The sequence below is a fragment of the Microcaecilia unicolor genome, chromosome 1 (genome assembly GCF_901765095.1).
Source record: "Microcaecilia unicolor chromosome 1, aMicUni1.1, whole genome shotgun sequence".
NCBI classification, from domain to species: Eukaryota; Metazoa; Chordata; class Amphibia; order Gymnophiona; family Siphonopidae; genus Microcaecilia; species Microcaecilia unicolor.
In genome coordinates this window covers 624,032,869-624,055,351 of record NC_044031.1, presented here as the reverse complement: position 1 = coordinate 624,055,351, position 22,483 = coordinate 624,032,869, and the positions used below count along the sequence as shown (strand labels likewise).

At 42.6% G+C, this 22,483-nt stretch overlaps 1 protein-coding gene across 1 annotated transcript in view; it reads left to right on the top strand.

Moving 5' to 3' along the window:
• The window catches only part of LOC115460340, a 172,745-nt gene that overhangs the window by 40,163 nt on the left and 110,099 nt on the right, over positions 1-22,483 (top strand). The window lies entirely within an intron of this gene.

Below are 22,483 nucleotides of genomic sequence, written 5' to 3'. Positions count from 1 at the left end.
CAAATAGCATACTATACCATAATGTGTATTATTTGAATGTTTACTACTGTAATTGTCTATTGACTATGCTCAGATTGTTCTTGCTGTAGACTACCTTAGATAATTTTATTTTCCAAAAGATGGTAAATAAAGAGTGAGTAAGTAGTACAGATTGTATTCTCTGGTCATGTCTCTAAAACAGAGGGATATGTCAGTAGTAACATTGGCAAACCTTTGTAATGTGACAAATGAATACTTCAAATTCCCAATGAACAGCAAAACTCTGGAAGGAACCCAGTCTGACTTCTGTGCAAACTACTGAACCACCGAACGAACGCATCTTTACTATACAGATGCTGGTGAACAAACATATAAAAACATATATTACTGATTAAAAAAGCTTTTGATTCTGTCTAGCACCCTGACTTCAACTACTGCAAACTGGAACTAGGGTGGAAACATGAATGTATTTACCTATCAGCAGTAAGGTTAAAATGAACAATATGCAGAAAGAGAACTTCAGACAAGGAGGAAGTATGAGACAAGGATGTAGCCCGAGCTTATCCTCTTCAGTGCCTACATAAATGATCTTTCCACATTCCAGGGGAGATCATGGACTGAGAAAGCAAATGCTTGCTATATGCAGCTGATCTGCTCATTCTATTCCTTACATCAAAAGGTCTTCAAGAGAATCCAAACCTACTAGAGACCCTTCTGCAACATGGCCCTGAACTCAAACCTGGAAAAAGCAAAAATGATGATTTTCCATAAAAAGACCATAACCCTCCAACATAATTTCAAATTCTTCATAAACAAACAAGAAATAGAACACACTTTAGGAGCACAGAGATCCAAGACAGCTGACTTCTAGTATTGGGCTCACTCACGCTGCTCTTTGCCTCTTAAATTTGTTTTCCTGTTGCTTATCTGATGGGTAAGAAGTGAAAGGAAGCCATGGAGCTAGAAGCTGGAAGCTTCTTGCTATGTCCTCAGCCACTGGAGTAGCTTTGTAGGAGAAGATCTCCATGGACAGGGGATTGCAGCCTGCAGGAGCAGTGTCTCGGTATCAAGAATGGAGGAGATTACAACAAGTTTAATTTCCTCTCAGCAAGCTGCAAAACCTGGTCCTCTGGGTTCAGCACTAGTGAGACCTAAACCTTTTACGTAGAGACTTTGTGGGAAGGTATTCAGTATCTGGAACAGTCCTTTCTGGGTCAGATGGCAACTTTATTATTGGACTACTATCTCAATTTTTTGAATTAGAGTTCCTTTCAAGCTAATATAGGGGATCAGAAGAAGTGTGTCTCAGATACAGAGAAAAATATTACAGGTCTTCAACAAAGGGAGACTACTGTACATCAGAAATTAGAGGCCTTAGATAATGCTAATAGATGGGAAAATCTGAAATTTATCAATTTTCCCCAAATGCCAGTTATGCCAGGAGTGGAGAAGTAGCCTAATGGTTAGTACAGTGGGCTAAGAACCTTTGGAACTGGGTTCCATTCCCACTGGGCAAGTCGCTTAACCCTCCATTGCTGGAGGTACAAAACTTAGATTGTGAGCCCACTAGGGACAGATAAAGTACATACATATATGTATACCACTTTACATCAGCACTAGATATGTATGATATTCTGCCTTACAACTAAAGGGTCATGGTTTAAGAAATGTGTTACAAAAGTTTTAATGATGCCCATTGAATCAGTTCCACCACTATCTAGAGCAAGGGTGTCCAACCTTGGGCCTCGCTAGGTTGGGTTTTCAGGATTTCCCCAATGAATATGCATTACATCAAATGCCAGTCAAAAAACTCCACAATTATTAATTATATTTTAATACTCTTCTTTTTTAATAAAAAAATTTTAATGCAAACCACTAACATGTGGAAATACTTTCTATTATGGCTACCTAAGTTCAAAACAATCTATCTAAATCCATTATGAATCAATCACACAACCATTCATACTTCCATGGAGCAATTCACTGCTAAATTGACTTTCATTACAAATAAGGATACATGAAAGGATACACTGGTCATAATTTGGCTTCAGATCATCACATAGTACGAAAACATTGCTGCTAGTTCTAACTACATATGTCAAACAACATCTATTCAAAGGCGACCAAGTAATTCTTCTCCAATTTGATATATCGGCGGCGTTCGATGCAGTTGATCACACATTGCTACACGAACATCTGGATCAGATAGGAATAACAGTGACTGTGTTCAACTGGTTGAAATTATTCTGTCATTCTCAGGGCACAGACCATAGAAGTCTGCCCAGTACTGTTCTTGTACTAAGTTCTGAAGCTAACATCGAAGCCCCTTAAAATTTACACTCCAGCCTATCCCTATCTATTCAGTCATGATCAGGGCGTAGACCGTAGAATTCTGCCCAGCTCCCGTTTTGTTTCCCAATTACCTGCGTCACCACCCAATCTCCGCTAAGATTCGATGGAACCATTCTTTCTAAACAGGATTCCTTTGTGTTTATCCCACACATATTTGAATTCCATTACCATTTTCATCTCCACCACCTCCCACGGGAGAGCATTCCACATATCCACCACCCTCTCCGTGAAAAAATACTTCCTGACATTAGTACTGAGTCTGCCCCCCTTCAACCTCAATTTACGTCCTGTAGTTCTACTGCCTTCCCATCTCCGGAAAAGGTTCATTTGCGGATTAATACCTTTCAAATATTTGAACATCTGTATCATGTCACCCCTGTTTCTCCTTTCCTCCAAGGTATTGTAACCCTAAAGGTTAAAATTTAAAAAAAACATGTTCTTACCTGGTGGGGGGGGGGGGGGGGGGGAGGCTCCGGAGTGTTTGCAGAGTATGGAGAAGCAGATTTGTTACATGCATGTTTTGATTATAAATTGAAAAGACAAACTAATACTTATCTGATATTAGTGGTAACCTTTAGTTGATAGAGTGATCCTGTGTAGACATAAAGAAACGAAGGTTAATAGTTACAGTGGTTATTTTTGAAAAGATTCATAGTTAACAGAAACAAAGTTTGCACTGGGAAAAGAAAACATAAAAGCTTAAGGGACTAAGAGTGACAAATTTTTATGCCTAAAGAATAACTGGTGAATGTGGAGTGTATAAATTATTAAGTTGTGGGTTGAAAACAACTGTGTTTAATAACGTTGATGTTTTAAATAAAAAAACTTTTATATCAATTCCATCTCAATAGTTTTTTTTTTTTACCTCTTCTCCGCTTCTGGTTGGTGTGTTCAGACCACTTGGTCGAGACTACATTGGAAAACTAAACCCGAACACATCTTAAATTCCATTTGAACCCAGGAATGGGGGAGGGGTTTACAAAAATGGCGTAGTCAGCAGGATAGGGCCTTCACTTTATAAATAAAGTGAAATTGGGGGTACAGAAAAATATATATATGAATATATTGTGAAAGATATTTGCTATTGTGTGTGCTTAAAAATTCTGAAGTATTTGATGTAAAGGTAACCATTCTTCCCTGTTGAGAAAGTTGGTACAAAATTTTGATTGCAAGTGCAACTTTTGTGTGGAGAGGGGGGATTTTGTTTCCTTATTGAGGCCCACACATCAGGTGACAGGACAGAACATGGAAGAATTGCAGCGGCAAATAGATGAATTAAGAAATTCTATGGAAGGACGGGGCCGAAGTGGGCTAAATCAACAGCCGACAACCACCGTTGTAATCCAGAAAGAAAAGAACATCCCCGATTTTTACGGGTTCCCAACTCGTGCTGGTGATACAACTGTGGAAGAGTGGCTCGAGACAGCGAAGTCAGCCTTAAAGATCCTGAGAGTGCCACCAGAAGATCAGCTGGAGATTCTAAAAGACCACATTCAGGGTCAGGCCAAGGACACAGTGAAATACATGGCACAGGAGAGAGAACAAACGATTGAGGACGTCTTTGAGCTACTAACCCAGGTGTACGGAGACAAAGTCCCGTTGGGAATACGGGTGAAAGAGTTTTACGACAGGGTGATAGAGAGACTGTCCGGGCATATGCCTATCAACTCCAAGAGAAACTGGAAACGATCAGAGCCCTGGATAGTTCCAGAGTGAGTCGTCCGGAGAGTGTGCTGAAAGAGCAAATTTTATTAGGCCTTAAAGATGTTACGCTGAGGAGAGAAATGACCAGGAGATGGGAAGAGAATCCGGAGATGCGATTCACAGACCTGATGCAGGCTGCCATTCGATGGTCTGAGGAGGAGTGCATGCCGGAAATGGGAACATCAAGTGTCAGAATACTGCAGCGCAGCCAGGGAGAACCGCCAGAACGTACCATGTCTGCTGATACCAAAGTGTTGGTGTCCGCCCTTTCAGAAATCACTAAGTTACTGGGTCAAATGGGAAGAAAACAGGACGAATTATTGGACAGGCAGAGAAAAGAAACAACACGTTATTCAGAAAACCAGAGTCGAGAGAGAACAATGTTATATTGGGGTGAGAGTTCCAGAACACCCTTACGTAATGAAAGAGGCATGTTAATATGTTACAGATGCCAGGAGCCAGGGCATATAGCTCGGTTTTGCCAAAGTGAGAGGAAGATAATAAGGAGGGAGATACCCCAGACCAAGAATAGTAGAGGAGTTGAACAACCACAACCTAGTACAAGTGGTGTGAAATTTGAAGGAAAAGGGAAGGTTCCGGGAAAATCTGGAGCAAAAGAGGGTGACATTGCAACATCTGTAGTACGGGTACAGATGGGAGAAGAGGTCGACACTAAAGATGACTTGGAAACTTTCCGAGAAAAAGCAATTGGGAAAAGCCCTGTAATTACTGTATCTTTTGGAGGGATCCTAGTTAAGTGTATAGTGGACACTGGGTCTGATGTTACGACTATCGTAGCGAGTCAGTTCTACAAGCACTTTCAAACTACAGAACAACTATAAGATGCTAGTTGGATTACGCTAACAGCAGCAAATGGAACTGATCTGCCGGTCTTGGGGTGCATCGAAGCAGATGTAGAATATCTAGGACAAACAGTACCTTCCTGTTGCGTTTTGTGGTCCGGGATAATCTGAAATCGGACAAGGGGGAAGCTAACAGTATACCAGGAATTCTAGGCATGAACGTGCTGCAATCACTAGAGGGGCTATTCGGGGATTTAACCCAGTTGTCTCCTGAATCTAAACATACGAGTATAACTCGGATTTGGCATGAGATCCAACAGCAGCAGAAGTTCGAGGAGCACGACTCAACAAGAAGGTTGGGTTTCGTTAAGACGATCGAGAATCAAAAGCATGTCACCCCCGCCTCTCTCTGAAAAAATTTTGGCAGGAAAGTGTCATAATGTAAGAGGCATGGCAGCATGCACTATGTTGGTGAGAGCAACTGCGGCAGTGAATTTACCTGGAACACTGATGGTAGCAAATGCATTGGTGAGACCAAGGAAGGGGAACGTTCCAGTCAGAATTTTAAACTATGGAGCAACTGCGGCACTGTTATCACCAAGGATAAGAGTGGCAGAAATCTTCAAGGCAGATCCAGTGTTGACATCTGCGGATCTACAGGTAAAAATGAAAGGGAAGAATTGTGAAGTAAGAAGGATTGATTCTTCCATAGATGAAGATAAAAACACAACTTTGCCAGAACACTTAAATAAGATCAGAATTGATTGGAGTTTACTGGATAGTGAACAAGCTAGCAAATTGCAACAATTAAGCAAGTATCAAAATGTGTTTTCAGTAAATGATCAAGACATTGGGTTTTCATCAATCATACTGCATGAGATAAAAACGGGAGATATTTCCCCCATTAAGCAGCCTTATCCCAGAGTGTCACCCCATATATTCGAGGAGTTCAAGAAGCACATACAGGAGTTAGTGGACCAGGGCATCCTTAGAAAAAGTAAGAGTCCATGGGCGTCACCGGCAGTAGTACTGAGAAAGAAAGACGGTACACTACAGTTCTGCTGCGACTATAGACGTCTCAATGCGATCACGATGAAAGACGCTTATCCACTCCCTCGAATTGGCGAGTCGCTAGACACGTTAGGGGGTGCGCAGTGGTTCTCATCCCCTGATTTAACTTCAGGATACTTCCAGTTGGGAATGGCACCCCAGCACATGGAGAAGACGGTGGTCACTACACCTTTCGGTCTTTTCGAGTGGATCAGAATGCCATTTGGACTCTGTAATGCTCCTGCAAGCTTTCAGCGTTTGATGGAGTGCATGCTGGGGGACTACGTGTTTAAAACCCTATTGCTGTATTTGGATGCGAGTAGTTTTGAACAACATCTGGAGAGGCTGGAACAGGTATTCCAACAGTTGCAAGATTGTGGACTGAAGCTGAAGCCGTCCAAATGTAAATTGTTGTGCCCAAAAGTACGGTTTCTAGGATATATAGTGTCAGCAGAAGGAGTGCTGGCAGATCCTGACAAGATGGAAGCTCTGCAGCGGTGGAAAATGCCTACAGAAGCCAAGGGAGTGCGAAGCTTCATAGGGTTCGCTAGTTTTTACCGGTGATTTATCCCTAACTTTGCCACAATAGCAGCTCCGTTACATAAATTAATGGGAAAGCCCAGGAAAAATATGAAGGAAGTGCCTTTCGTTTGGAACAGAGTGACAAGAGAGTTTTGAACTTCTTAAGCTAAAGTTAATGTCTGCACCCATTTTAACCTTCCCGAGATTTGAACTCCCGTTTATACTAACGACTGATGCAAGTTATAAGGGATTAGGGGCAGTGTTGAGCCAGATACAAGATGGAGAAGAAAAGATCATCGCCTATGCCAGTCGTGGCTTGAGATATGCGGAACGGAATGATAATAAATACAGCGCATTTAAGTTGGGAGTTACTGGCGTTAAAGTGGGCAGCCACAGATAAATTTCACGAGTACTTGCTGTATAGGAAATTCAAGGTCCGAACAGACCATAACCCATTAAAATTTTGGAGTCCGCTAATATACCGGCCACCGAACAGCGATGGCTGGCACAACTTGCTGAGCTGGATTTTGATGTTACATACAAAGCTGGAAGATTAAATCAGGCTGCAGATGCGTTGTCCAGACTGCCAGAAGAAATGGAATATGAAAATGACCCTTGTGAGGAGAAAGATTTTCTGACCTTAAACAGCATGGAAGTATTTGCTGGCTCGAGGAAGATTTGGAACAAATATAAAGCCAAGGTTAGGATTCAAACACAGAACGCCCGTTCAGATTTGCCAGGTTTCAGTTCAAATGCTGAGTTGGCAGAATTACAAAGGGAAGATCCCACTCTTGAGCCAGTAATGACAGCTTTAGAGACAGCACAGATTATAAATTATGAAAGCTGGTTACCGGAAACGAAGGAGTTGTGGAAGCATCGTCAGAAGTTGCTGATGAAGGATGGAATCTTGTGCCGTCAGGTGGAAGATTCCGGGATGGTGGTGCGGTGATCCAGGTGATATAATTCCAAAATCAGCTTTCTTTTTGACACTGGAACTATCATAATTGAAAAGGGCATTTCGCAGCTGAGATTACAAGTAAGCAAATCAGACGGAGCTATTTTTGGCCTCATCTTTGGATGGATATTCAAAAATGGATTTATGATTGTAAAATTTGCTCATATGCTAGAGTCAGTTCCTGTTGAGAGAGCTCAGATGCAACCTTTTAATGCGACCCAGCCTCAGGAAGTAGTAGCCCTAGACTACACAGTGCTGGAGAAGGATGCCAAGGGTTATGAGAATGTATTAATAATAACGGACATGTTTATGCGGTTCACGACCGCGGTTGCCACAAAGAATCAATCAGCAAGAACTAGAGCCCGAACATTAATTGAAAATTGGATCGCAGTATATGGATGTCCTGTTCGGATTCATACGGATCAGGGCAGAAATTTTGAATCTGCCATAATCAAAGAGTTGTGCGAGCGGTATAATATAAAAAAATCTAGAACCACCCCGTACCATCCGCAGGGGAATAGCAGGTGCGAGAGGTTCAACCACACCATGCATCATTTACTGAGGACAATGGGGGCAGAAAAGAAAAAGAGGTGGTCTCAGTACCTTCCGGAAATGTGCCAGATTTATAACAGCACTATACATGGATCGGCTGGGTACACACCAGCGCACTTGTTTCTGGGCAGGGAGTCGCTATTGCCATATAAAGAATGGGATATAGTAGAAGAAGAAAATCAACCTGATATTCCAGTTGATGAATGGCTGAGGAAGCATTAGAGGAAATTGTACGAAATGAGAAACTTGACTAGGGAAGCATCCGAGAAAAGTGGTATAAAAATCAAGAAAGCCTATGACCAATACACCTGCGGACAAGTTCTGGAGCCTGGTGTGTGGGTACTAATAAGGAAACAAAAATTCTCAGGTCGCCATAAACTAGAAAACGTTTGGGAAGAAGAACCCTATTGAGTGATGGAAAGATTGGGTTCTGGGGACAACGTATATAGAATTTGTACCCGTAAAGGGGAAGAAAAAGTGTTACACAGGAACCGATTGAAAAGAATTAATTGGGAGATTTCTGACCTTGATTTACCTGAAGCAGAACACACCATTGTTGAACCAGAATATAAAAAGCTCACAGGGAAAGAACCATTACCTAGTGAACCTAGCACATCTTGGCTCATTATTACCAAGGGTAATATTCCGCAGGAGGATGAGCCAGATGTGGATAGAAGAATCATTGAAAGAAATGTACCAGAAATACGTATTTCTGAAAGAACAACAAAAGGAAAAGTTTCTGAATTCTTAAGAGAGCATTTTATTATGCAGTGATTGATGTAAGAAAACTGAAGTAACGTAAGAGCTTGATGAAGAAGGAGAATGTGTTAATATACAGAACTGTGGGAGGATATGAAGTGGGTGGAATGAAAAAAAATGTTTATTGCATACATTTTTTTTAACTGGGCTAGGGTGAATGTAACCCTAAGGGTTAAAATTTAAAAAAACATGTTCTTACCTGGTGGGGGGGGGGGGGGCTCCGGAGTGTTTGCAGAGTATGGAGAAGCAGATTTGAGGGAGGCTGCGGGTCGTCTGTGGGCATCCTGACGTGTCCGGGCTTGCAGGGACGTTTTTCTTTGAAGATGCGAGGGGGTGGAGCGTTGGTAGCGGCGGAGGCGACAACTGGGGCCGCGTTTCCTGGTCGCGTTTCGGGCTGCAGCGGTGAGCCTGGGGAGGCGGCGATTTTGGGCCGGGGAGGCGCGGAGAAGAGAGACGCTGGAGTGCTGCGAGCATCGGGGAGAGCTGGGGCTGTCGGGGGTGGAGCATGGGCGGCGGAGAGAGTCTGGAGGACATGGGAGGAGATCTGGGCTCTGATTGGCCCTGTGGTGGAGTTTGACGTCAGCGTCTGATGTCAGACGCACGTTGCTGACACAGGGCCAGGGGATTCCTTGAATTTAAAGGAACCAGCTCAAGTTAAGGTGCAGAGCCGGTTCCGGAACGTAAGAGAGTCAGCGTGGGACGAAGTTGGAGTTCGGAGAAGGGCTCCGATGCCCTTCTCTGATATTTTTATTTAAACCCGGTGAGCGGGCAGCGGAAGGACTCACACTGGGAAAGAGGCATGAGGGGGCTGAAACAGCTGACAGCACGAGCTGGGCGCTAGCTCACGACGGAACTGCAGGAGGCTTGTGGCAGTTAGAAAAAAGAAGATTTTCAGGCTACAGGACACAAAAGGTACTGATATTAATTCATTTAATATGCTGGCTATGTGTATATGTGTGCCAAGTGTTCATTTTGATTTAAATACGCTGAGTTTGTGTATGGAGGGGATTTCGAGTGTTGGGCTCGTGCTGGTGGTTCGAGCTGGGGAAGTGGGTTCTAAACCTGACAGGCAGTTGGGAGGTAAGATTAATGCTGAGCAGACCTGCATTTTGAGTCTGTGATCAGCGGTGGCATTAAATTCGTTGTAAAAGTGAATTTGGGCCCAGATGCAACAACCAAAAATCAAAAACGTAAAAGTCCTTAATGAATTTTAAAAAACAAGCAATGCACCAAAAAAAACAAGTTGCACATGTTCGGTGCGGTATTTAAAAGTACAATGCATCAAACTGGTGGAATCTACGTCGGAAATTGGCCCCTAAAGCATGCGCAGAGCTGCCAAGCCTTATGCTGGCTGCTCTGCGCATGCCACAAATGTCAAAAAACAAAAAAAAAACCCAAAACACAAACACGTGTCTCGGGAGGGGGCAAAGGCGCTCGTCAGGAGCGTCCTGTATGTACGGCCTTGCCCGTGTTCGCCGCTGCTCCCCGCTTCCTCCCCCAGCATTAAATTAAAAAACAAAACAAAAATCAAAGCTTTAGGAGCCCCGGCCCCCCTCCCTTCCTGTCTCTCAACTCTTTCTCCACACAGCCCTGCCTTCCGCCATCCTCCACCCCCGTGCCCCGACCCCGCCGCCCCACTGAGGTCATCGCCGCCGATCCCCCCCTCCACAGGGCCCCCCCTCCGCATTACTGGGCCCGTGCAGCGCCTCTCACCTCTGTATGAAGGCGCTGTCAGACGGGGGCGGGCCCAGGTGAGGGAAGACGAAGGAGAGAGACGTCCTGAAGACTACAGCGATCTGATGGTCTTCTTGCCCGTGCAGCGCCTTCATACAGAGGTGAGAGGTGCTGCATGGGCCCAGTAATGCAGAGGGGGGCCCGGTGGAGGGGGGGATCGGCGGCGATGACCTCAGTGGGGCGGCGGGGCACGGGGGCGGAGGATGGCGGAAGGCAGGGCTGTGTGGAGAAAGAGTTGAGAGACAGGAAGGGAGGGGGGCCGGGGCTCCTAAAGCTTTGATTTTTGTTTTGTTTTTTAATTTAGTGCTGGGGGAGGATGCGGGGAGTAGCGGCAACCACGGGCGGGCGGGGGGGGCAAGGCCGTCCATAAAGGATGCTCCTGACGAGCGCCTTTGCCCCCTCCCGAACCTTTTTTTTCAGTTATATTGATGCAGGGGGAGCGGGGAGCAGCAGTGACCTCGGGCGTCAATAAAAGACGCCCCTGACGCGCGTTTTCGCCCCCTCGCTTTTTTTTTTGTTTTTTACATTAAAGTTTTTAGTCGAACAGCCCTAACGACAGGTACAGACCTGTCATTAGCTTTCCGGCAGTTTTCCAGCGTTAGGGTAGTCGGAAAACTTTGATGCATCTATTTTTAATAGTATTTCTATACAATTTGCTCATCTGCATTCCGTTTTCGTTTTCTGCTACCGTCGTCGGAAAATGGCCTTTAATGCATGCCACGGTTCGAAAATTCTTCGTTAATGGGTCGTTAAAGTTTAGTGCATCTGGGCCTTAGAGTGCTATAAGGGAAGGGATTGTATGAGTGAGAACAGTGTGATTGAGTAAAGTTAATTGTCCCTAATAAACCTGTCCAGGTTTAGAAGGCTTTAAGAGTGTGGTCTGAGCACTGCTTGTCACTTGGAATAAATTAGTTTATTACTTTAGCCTGGAATGGTATATTAAGCTGTCTGTATGGGCAGCTGGGGGATAATTACTCCTAAAATTGTAAACTAAGTGCTGACTGTGAGGCACATTCTATTTAAAGTAGACATGATTCCTGAAAGGCAGTGAAGAGAAAAAATATCTTCTGAGGTGCCTATTGAAGCGGTGCACATACGCACAGTGTTATATTCAAATAGATATATAATCAATATATATATACTTTTTAAAATACTCTGAATTTGGAGTTGCAATATATGTGAGGTACTGAGAGACTTTTAAAGCATTTCATGCTTGCTGTAAATTGGAGTATAGGGACATTAGCGCACACTGTTTCTCTGAATTGTTAAATGTGGGAGGAAAAGCATAGGGATTCAAATTATACGTTTTTTTGGGGGGGGGAGAGTTAGATAGGAAGTATTGCAGCAGGCATATTTGATCTGAGATTTTAGATAGAATTTAGGGTTTGTTTGTTTGTTTGTTTGTTTATTAAAGTGTAGAGTAGTAGGTATTCATGCTCCTGGTTCCTGATCCCTGGCCAGAGGACGTCGCATCACTCCATCTACAAATGGTACCCATCACTTGAAGAAAGAAGGAAGAAGAAGACGGAGAGTCTAACATAGCAAAACGGAACAAGAATATCCTTTGTATACTCCACTAGCCGAGATTGGGTGGCAGAGCCAGCCGGTGGTGGGAGGCGAGGATAGTGCTGGACAGACTTATACGGTCTGTGCCCTGAAGAGGACAGGTACAAATCAAAGTAGGGTATACACAAAAAGTAGCACATATGAGTTTGTCTTGTTGGGCAGACTGGATGGACCATGCAGGTCTTTTTCTGCCGTCATTTACTATGTTACTATGTTAATATGAAACAAAGGTTTTACAGGGAATTGCTAGGAAGACAATGATAGAACTATAATTTGCATACTTACCTATAGTGCTCATCTGAAGAAGAACCTGTAAGGAGAAAAAGAAAGCACAAAGAATCAATTCTTGAAAGTTAGCAAATTTTAAACAGTGTTTGTTAAATGCATGGTTTGATTATAAATTGAAAAGATAAACTAATACTTATCTGATATTAGTGGTAACCTTTAGTTGATAGAGTGATCCTGTGTAGACATAAAGAAACGAAGGTTAATAGTTACAGTGGTTATTTTTGAAAAGATTCATAGTTAACAGAAACAAAGTTTGCACTGGGAAAAGAAAACATAAAAGCTTAAGGGACTAAGAGTGACAAATTTTTATGCCTAAAGAATAACTGGTGAATGTGGAGCGTATAAATTATTAAGTTGTGGGTTGAAAACAACTGTGTTTAATAACGTTGATGTTTTAAATAAAAGAACTTTTATATCAATTCCATCTCGATAGTTTTTTTTGTACCTCCTCTCCGCTTCTGGGTGGTGTGTTCAGACCACTCGGTCGAGACTACATTGGAAAACTAAACCCGAACACATCTTAAATTACATTTGAACTCAGGAGTGGGGGAGGGGTTTACAGTATACATGTTCAGGTCAGCAAGTCTCTCCTCGTATGGTTTGCAACGCAAATCCCATACCATTTTTGTAGCTTTTCTCTGCACCGCTTCCAGTCTTTTTACATCTTTAGCAAGATACGGCCTCCAAAACTGAACACAATACTTCAAGTAGGGCCTCATCAACGACTTGTAGAGGGACATCAACACCTCCTTTCTTTTGCTGGTTATGCCCCTCTCTATGCAGCATAGCATCCTTCTGGCCACGGCCGTCGCCTTGTCGCATTGTTTCTTCACCTTCAGATCCTCAGACACCAACACCCCAAGGTCTCTCTCCTGAGTCGAACTTACTAATCTTTCCCCTCCTATCCGGTATCTCTCTTTCGGGTGTCTGCACCCCAAGTGCATCACTCTACACTTCTTGGGAAGGAGGATTTGGGAGGGACACCGGTGCCGGAAAACATATTTGAAGTGGGCGAGTCGCAGAAACTAAACAAATTCTCTGTAAACTTGGAGGATGTAATGGGTCAGTTCTGCAAACTGAAGAGTAGTAAATCGCCAGGACCTGATGGTATTCATTCCAGAGTATTAATAGAACTGAAAAATGAACTTGTAGAGCTACTGTTAGTAATATGCAATCTATCCCTAAAATCGAGTGTGGTACCAGAAGACTGGAGGGTAGCCAATGTTACACCGATTTTTAAAAAAGGTTCCAGAGGAGATCCGGGAAATTATAGACAGCTGAGTCTGACGTCGGTACTGGGCAAAATGGTAGAGGCTATTATCAAGAATAAAATTACAGAGCACGTATAAAAACATGGGCTGATGAGACAAAGTCAACACGGACTTAGTGAAGGGAAGTCTTGCCTCACTGATCTACTGCATTTTTTTGAGGGGGTGAACAAACATGTGGACAATGGGGAGCCGGTGGATATTGTGTATCTGGATTTTCAAAAGGCGTTTGACAAAGTGCCTCATGAAAGACTCCTGAGGAAACCGGAGAGTCATGGGATCGGAGGTAGGGTATTACTATGGATTAAGAGCTGGTTGAAAGATAGGAAGCAAAGAGTAGGGTTGAATGGTCAGTATTCTCAGTGGAGAAGGGTAGTTAGTGGGGTCCCGCAGGGGTCTGTGTTGGGACCGCTGCTTTTTAACATATTTATAAATGATCTAGAGAAGGGAGTAACTAGTGAGGTAATTAAATTCACAGATGACACAAAATTATTCAGGTTCGTCAAGTCGCAGGAGGAGTGTGAAAGATTATAGGAGGACCTCGTGAGACTGGAGGAATTGGGCGTCCAAGTGGCAGATGAAGTTCAATGTTGACAAGTGCAAAATGATGCATGTGGGTAAGAGGAACCCGAATTACAGCTACGTCATGCAAGGTTCCACTTTAGGAGTTACGGACCTAAAAAGGGATCTGGGAGTCATCGTTCATAAGACATTAAAAACGTCTGCCCAGTGTGCTGCCGTGGCTAAGAAAGCACACAGTATGTTGAGTATTATTAGGAAAGGAATGGAAAACAAACTCGAGGATGTTATAATACCATTGTATCGCTCCATGGTGCGACCGCACCTCGAGTATTGTGTCCATTCTGGTTGCCACATCTCAAAAAACATATAAAGGAATTAGAAAAGGTGCAGAGAAGGGTGACGAAAATGATAAAGGGAATGGAACGACTTCCCTATGAGGAAAGGCTGAGAAGGTTAGGGCTTTTCAGCTTGGAGAAAAGGCGGCTGAGGGGTGATATGATAGAAGTCTACAAGATAATGAGCGGAGTAGAGTGAACAGATGTGAAGCGTTTGTTTACACTTTCAAACAACAACAAAACCAGGGGACACAAGATGAAGCTAGAATATGGTAGATTTAAAACAAATAGGAGAAAGTTTTTCTTTATTCAGCGTGTAGTTAGACTCTGGAACTCGTTGCCGGAGAATGTAGTGACAGCAGCTGGCCTTACGGAATTTAAAGGGGGTTTGGACAGATTCCTGATGGAAAAGTCCATTGAACATTAATTTTTTTTTTTTTTTTTTGGGGGGGGGGGGGGGGGGTTGCCGGGTTCTTGAAGCCTGGATTGGCCACTGTCAGAGACAGGATGCTGGGCTTGATGGACCCTTGGTCTTTTCCCAGTATGGCGGTGCTTATGTACTTATGTACTTGGCATTACATTTTAACTTAGGTACAAGTGAAACCGTTGTATATCACTCAAATATCCTTTTTTTGTTTGTTTTTATATATGCTGTGAAGCATGTGTCAATACAACAATCTTAGTGAAATACCTCTAGGTAGTAGCAAACAGCTAATGTTTGTCAAGAGTGCTCAGTGAGAAACATGCTGCTACAGCTGGGCTATCAAACAGCAAACATATGAACAATCAGAACATCATTGCACTCACGCCCTACCCTCCACCAACCTGTAGAGATATTCAGTAGATCTAACTCTCACATATATGTCCATAAGTACAAGCCAATGTGCTGATAGCCGCGGTTGAGCACAGCGGCATACTCCTTAGTTCCATGTGGTTGAGCTCCAGATTATCACATGAGTTCTCCTGAGGACGCTATCAGAGCGAAACACACGTTGTGTTGAGAACGAGAGAACGAACGAACAATGAGAGATCCTGGCAATGGACTGACTGAGATTTGAGATGAGAAGAATTTTAACAGCACTTACACACGAGCACGAATATGAGCATGGAACATACTAGTGAATGCTGAGGTAAGGTTGCAGAACATAGCATTCACTCTGGCCCAACTTTATTCATAACAAAAGCTAAGTAAAAACTGTTACCACATTGGCTTGTACTTATGGACATATATGTGAGAGTTAGATCTATTGAATATCTCTACAGGTTGGTGGAGGGTAGGGCGTGAGTGCAATGATGTTCTGATTGTCCACATGTTTGCTGTTTGATAGCCCAGCCGTAGCAGCATGTTTCTCACTGAGCACTCTTGACAAACATTAGCTGTTTGCTACTACCTAGAGGTATTTCACTAAAATTGTTGTATTGACACATGTTTCACAGCATATATAAAAACAAAAAAAAGGATATTTGAGTGATATACAACGGTTTCACTTGTACCTATGTTACATATCTTTGAAACCAGGACGTTTGAGTTTACCCCAGAATTATTTGTAGTACTACATTAAAGTTTAACTGCCAGACCCTCGACCTAATGTTCAGAGATCCCTTCTCATCGTTTCTGCTCCCTACAGGGTATCCACTCTATTGGCTATTTTAGTGTCATCCGCAAAAGGGCAAACCTTTCCTTCCAACCCTTCAGCAATATCTCCCACAAATGTATTAAACAGAATAGGCCCCAGCACTGACCCCTGAGGAACTCCACTGCTCACCTTCCTTTCCTCTGAGCGGATTCCATTTACCACCACCCTCTGCCACCTGTCGGTCAACCAGTTTCTTATCCAGTTCACCACTTTTGGTCCTAAGTTCAACCCTTTCAGCTTATTCACGAGTTTTCTGTGGGGGACCGTATCAAAGGCTTTGCTAATGCGTGCAGCTTTCTCGGAGAGGCTGATGGTGGTTCGTGGGATTGAAGAATGGTGTGTGGCAGCTCAACTTGTTTGGGGGACACTGCCCCCCTTGCCCCCCAAAATACGCCCATGGCTTTGCTTAAAGTACTTGTTGTATCAGTTTGAGAGGAAATCTGGATTGTTAAAGTAAAAAGCCTGATAACACTTTCTGCTGGAGAGTAATATAGAAGGCATTTCTGGTGCATTCAAAGATATGCTGTCTCAGAGGAAGTTTAGCAAGCTAAAAATATTGCATGGCTTGGAATTTTACTGTGTGAATTTCAGTGAGAGACTGGTCTGTTTGAATAAACTGAGAATTGTGGGGCTTGCATTCAAGTCTATGGGCAAAGATTTGTACAGATTTCATAAGCCTTCCAGACAGAGTAGTACCAGCTTTCCAGAAAAAAAAAGGCAAATCTGCATAATTAGCTGAAGCCACCTGCTTTGCACAGAGCAAGGAACTCACACCCTTTTCCCCACTGCTTGCAAGTTACAAAGGAAAGGAATTTCCATGTTAGGGCTTCCTAATTAAGCTGCTGTGTGCAACAGGAGAATAGTGAGCTACCTACATCCTGTCTCCCCCCCCCCCCCCCCCCCAACCCCTGCTGTTTCTACAAGGCAACATTTGGCACTGAACACCTTTGCAGAATAATCCTTGGCTTTAAGAGAAAAAAAAAGAGAGAAAGGGGGTTCATTTTATTAGTGCAAGCCTATGGCAGATTCTGTAGTAGTTGAGCAGCCTAGCACAGGGGGTATAGCACAATCTAGTAAGGGCAGTAAGAAAGGGTTAGAAAGATTCAGAAGACCACATATGCCTATGAAAGCCAAAGAGGTATATGAAACTGAAGTAGAAATGAAAGACATAGAGGCACACACATCCCCTGCAGGGGAAAATCAGTCTCAACATTCAGGCAACTCCAGACACAGTTCTAAAAATTCTAGGTCTCTAAAATCCCACAGAATAAGCCATTACAATCAGTCTGCAACCAGTGCAGCAGCTCTCAGAGTCTGAGCCAAGCCCAAGACTGCCAGATTAAATGTTTTTTTTATAATAGACAAGAGGCCACCATAGAAGTTGAGAAACTTAAATTAGAAGAACAGGGAAAGAAAGCAGCAGCTGAGGCTGCTGTTAATGCTGCTGCCCCTGAATGTAAGAAGGCAAAGTTCGACATCACCTTGAAGCTGCTAGAAAAAGAAGCAGCCACAAAGCAGGCTGAAGCCATAGCCCAGGAAAAGGCTATAAGGTAGGATGGTGGGTAGAGCCAGCTCAGCTACATTATCGCAGAAGATTCTGCACAGTGAGCACTTAAGGCTGATCTGAATCTTCCTGGCCTGTACTACTTGATTACAGCTTGGGACATAAGTGATATTATATCAAAGCTGCCATATGACATAAGAGGAAAATGGTCATCAGTGGGTGCCAAGTATAAAGACAATCGTTAAGAGAGGTTTCCTCCATTCACAGTCTTTGTGAAGTTCATCTGAGATTTGGCAAAGAGGAGAAATGTACCTGAAGCAGTCATGGAGACCTGTATAGGGAGGACAAAGAGGACGTGGAGAAGAGCAATTGGATACGTGATAGAAGTGATGGATGGTAGGAACAAGACCCATCTACCATCTAGACTGAAAGCCCACCTCTTTAACATTGCTTTTGACTCGTAACCACTTGTAACCACTCGCCTCCACCTACCCTCCTCTCTTCCTTCCCGTTCACATTAATTGATTTGATTTGCTTACTTTATTTATTTTTTGTCTATTAGATTGTAAGCTCTTTGAGCAGGGACTGTCTTTCTTCTATGTTTGTGCAGCACTGCGTATGCCTTGTAGCGCTATAGAAATGCTAAATAGTAGTAGTAGTAGTATTGAATGTAATCAAATACTTGATAACTGAGAAGAAATTCCCACACCAGAGGTTGCTCGAAATTCCCACACCAGAGGTTGCTCAACAATATTGTCATCTCCAACCTATAGCTGAGTATCTGCAGCTTTTGGATCCAAATGCCAAGATTTTATTCTTATTGGGAAGAGATGCACCAACCTTGATCAGAGTTTGTGGGTCATGTGGAGGTCCACCTGATGCCCCATATGCCTACTGACTTGCCCTGGGATGGGTGATAATAGGCAACATCTGCCTTAACAGACTGAGTGTATGCGCAACAGGAACAATTTTGAAAGTGTGTGCACTATTACTGGCAAAGAAAAACATAAATGTTCATGTTTTTCTTCACATTTTTGAGTTTTAATGACATGTCACAACATGGGATATACCTTTGACATTTTCCATGTTGTTACAAATGGCCGTCCATCCCTAGTGGATATAGTGGATTATAACCATGGGGTCATCTTTGACGCCTCTCTCTCTCTTTCTCTGCACATGTCCAACAGACTGCTAAAACCTGTCGTTTCTTTCTCTATATCACCAAAAATGATCCCTTCCTTTCTGAGCACACTACCAAAACCCTTATCCACACTCTTATCACCTCTCACTTAGAATACTGCAACTTACACCAAGATATATGCAGCCAAGGTATAGCCAAAAGAGCAACCAGAAAAGACAGTAAAGATGTATGTCATCATAGATGAGCAGAGTAACCAGTCCCTGGCAAGCCACCTCTCTCCCTTTAAATCTGTTCAAAATTCTTCTGCATGGTTTATATTCCTCCAGTCTCACTATAATAATAATAACAATAATAATAATAATAAAACTTTATTTATAACCCGCTAGTTCTATAAAAGCCTAAGCGGGGAACATACCACATACAAAATATAAAAAGACAAAACAATAAAATTATTTCTTTGCTCAACAAACTATACAAAAATTGCTATCTTAAAATAAGACATACAGCAAATTAATACAGAATATGGATCAGTTTTCAAAAGCTTTAAAAACTCATTTATTTTTTCAGGCTTTTGGTTCCTTTGATGCATATTATTTTAATACCTTGTAAATTCAAATGACATTCAATTGGCAGTGCATTCCATAATTTTGGGCCTTTGATGTAAAAAAATAGATGATCTACATTCTTCCAAATAAACCTGATGAAATCAAGGCACATCAAGTAGCTGTTTCTGAGATTATCTTAGAGAGCGAGTAGGTTCATAACATCTTAAAGTGACACTAAGAATTAGTTTTTAAAATATTGAATGGTAATATTTCACCAACAATAAAATTTTAAATTCAGTATGAAATTTTACAGGGATCCAATGCAGTGACTTCAAGATTGAAGTAACATGATTATAGCGAGAGCCTCCTTTGATCACTTGGTCTATAGCATTTTGAACAACTTGCAATGCCTTCAGCATATTACTGGTAATCCCCATTAACAAACCATTACAATAATCTAACAATGGCTGACTACAGACAGGACAATTTTACGAAAGTTTTCAATAGAAACCAGTGATCTAATACACTGTACAATCCTTAATTTATAAAATACCTTTGTTAATATCCCCATTGTCCATCAGATTAGAAATTTGGAGTGCAACTTGACACTACATTATCTATGAAAAATCAGGTTGGAAATACAATATCACAGTCCATGTTAAAAATCTTAGGACAATTTACTCCTTTTGTACCAGAGAGGAAAAGAATTTGAAATCGAACATTTAGAAAACTCAAATGATTTCACTCCATCCATTGCACTATTTTTGAAAGATAAAATCTGAATTTAACAAAAGAGTTCTCAAAAGGCAATATAAACTGTATGTCATCAACATACAACTTGTATTGCACCCCCCATATTAGACCTCTCCTCAAGTCACTTCATTGGCTCCCTGGCTCCCTATCCGTTTCCACATACAGTTCAAACTCCTCATAATGACTTTAAGTGCATTCACTCTGCAGCTCCTCAGTACACCCTTCTTTTCCTGCACTCAGTGGCGTAGCTAGGGTAGTTGACACCCGGGGCTGGTCATTTTTTAACACCCCCCTCCAAAATCCAGTATTAAGCATACCAAGAAAACAAAACACTCAGGACCTATAGAGCAATTCTACCATACCATAAGCAGTAATTTCCAAGAGTCACACAAGGAAAAACACTACATTGAGCTCTAGAACATCAATTCACCTATTGTAAAACGAAACCAGACAGAATAGTACAGATCGTCAATCCTGCACAGTCAATGCCAACTGAAAGCCATGTCTTTTTCACAAACACAGATACACCCTAATCCACTATAGAATAAGTAATCATAAACTTTCTATTTAGACGGCTGAAGTGGAGGGCGGCCACTCTAAACTCAAAGTCCTGGATTTCAAGCGTGCTGACTTTAGTAAAATGAGGGAATACCTGAGGAACGAGCTGATGGGCTGGGAGGACGTACAAGAAGTGGAAGGACAGTGGTCCAGGCTGAAAGAAATAATAAATAGGGCCACAGGCCTTTATGTAAGGAGAGTAAATAAAAGCAAGAGAAAAAGGAAACCGATATGGTTCTCCAAGAAAGTGGCTGAGAAAATAAAGAGTTAGCGTTCCAGAAATATAGAAAATCTCAAGAAGAGGAACACGGGGAGGAATACCGGGTGAAACTGAAAGAAGCCAAGAGAGAGATACGTCTGGCGAAGGCGCAAGCGGAAGAACAAATGGCTAGAAATGTAAGGAGGGGAGACATACCTGAAGATATTTTTATTAGTGAAAGGAGAATGACTAAAAAGGGAATTGTGAGACTAAAAGATACAGCGAAACGCTATGTAGATAATGATGAAGAAAGAACAAAAGTATCTATTTAGCAAATTGGCTTTGTTTTCACTGAAGAAAATCCTGGAGAAGGACCGAGAGGGACTGGCAAAAGTACACCTGAGAATGGAATGGATAGAGCACCATTCACAGAAGAGAGTGTATATCAACAACTTGGAAAGCTAAAGATGGACAAAGCCATGGGACCGGACGGGATCCACCCCAGGATATTGAGGGAGCTCAGAGAGGTTCTGGCGGGTCCTCTTAAAGATTTGTTTAATAAATCCTTGGAGACGGGAGAGTTTCCGAGGGATTGGAGAACGGCGGATGTGGTCCCTCTTCACAAAAGTGGTGATAGGGAAGAAGCTGGAAACTACAGGCCGGTAAGCCTCACTTCGGTTATTGGAAAAGTAATGGAAGCCATGCTGAAGGAAAGGATAGTGAATTTCCTGGAAGCCAATAAGTTGCAAGATCCGAGACAACATGGTTTTACCAGAGGGAAATCGTGCCAATTAGCCGAAATTGGGTGGCGGAGCAGGTGGGGGGAAGAGGGGTTGGTGGTTGGGAGGCGAGGATAGTGGAGGGCAGACTTATACGGTCTGTGCCAGAGCTGGTGATGGGAGGTGGGACTGGTGGTTGGGAGGCTGGAAGTACTGCTGCGCAGACTTGTGCGGTCTGTGCCCTAAATAAGGCAGGTACAAATCAAGGTAAGGTTTACACATATGTTTGTCTTGTTGGGCAGACTGGATGGACCGTGCAGGTCTTTTTCTGCTGTCATCTACTATGTTACTATATAGACAAAAATTTAACTGAACCCCCAAGATGCCAGACTGCATACAATGCAACACCACAGAAACAGAAAATGTCCCCTAGTACTGTGCAAAATATAAATGCAGCAGATGTAAATTTGAAAAAACTAACAAATACCAATCACCACTTTACAAATTAACAAATAGAAATAAAACAAATATAGAAAATAAAATAATACCATTTTATTGGACTAATACATTTAGCTTTCAGAGGCCAAAACTTCCTTCCTCAGGTCAATACAGTATAGTGTTGTTACAGTATCCTATCCTGACCTGAGGAAGGGGGTTTGTTCTCCGAAAGTTAGTCAAAATGTATTAAAATTAGTCCAATAAAAAGATTGTTTTATTTACATGTTCTATTTATAAACATTTATTAACACAGCTACAATACTACTTTATCCTAAAGCAAAAAAACAAAAATATATATTTTATTTACAGTTAGATGCTGGATGGAAGGAAGACAGTGAAAAGAAGATGAGGAAAGCAGAAACCAGAGACAACAGTCTTCGCTCTCTCTGCCATCCAGTGTCTGCCCTCTCTTCTGTCCGCTCCATCCAACGTCTGCCTTCTCTCCCTGCCCCTTCCATCCATCTGCCCTCTCTCTCTCTTCCATTCACATCTGCCCTCTCTCTTCCTTCCATCCACATCTGCCCTCTATCTCTGCCTCTT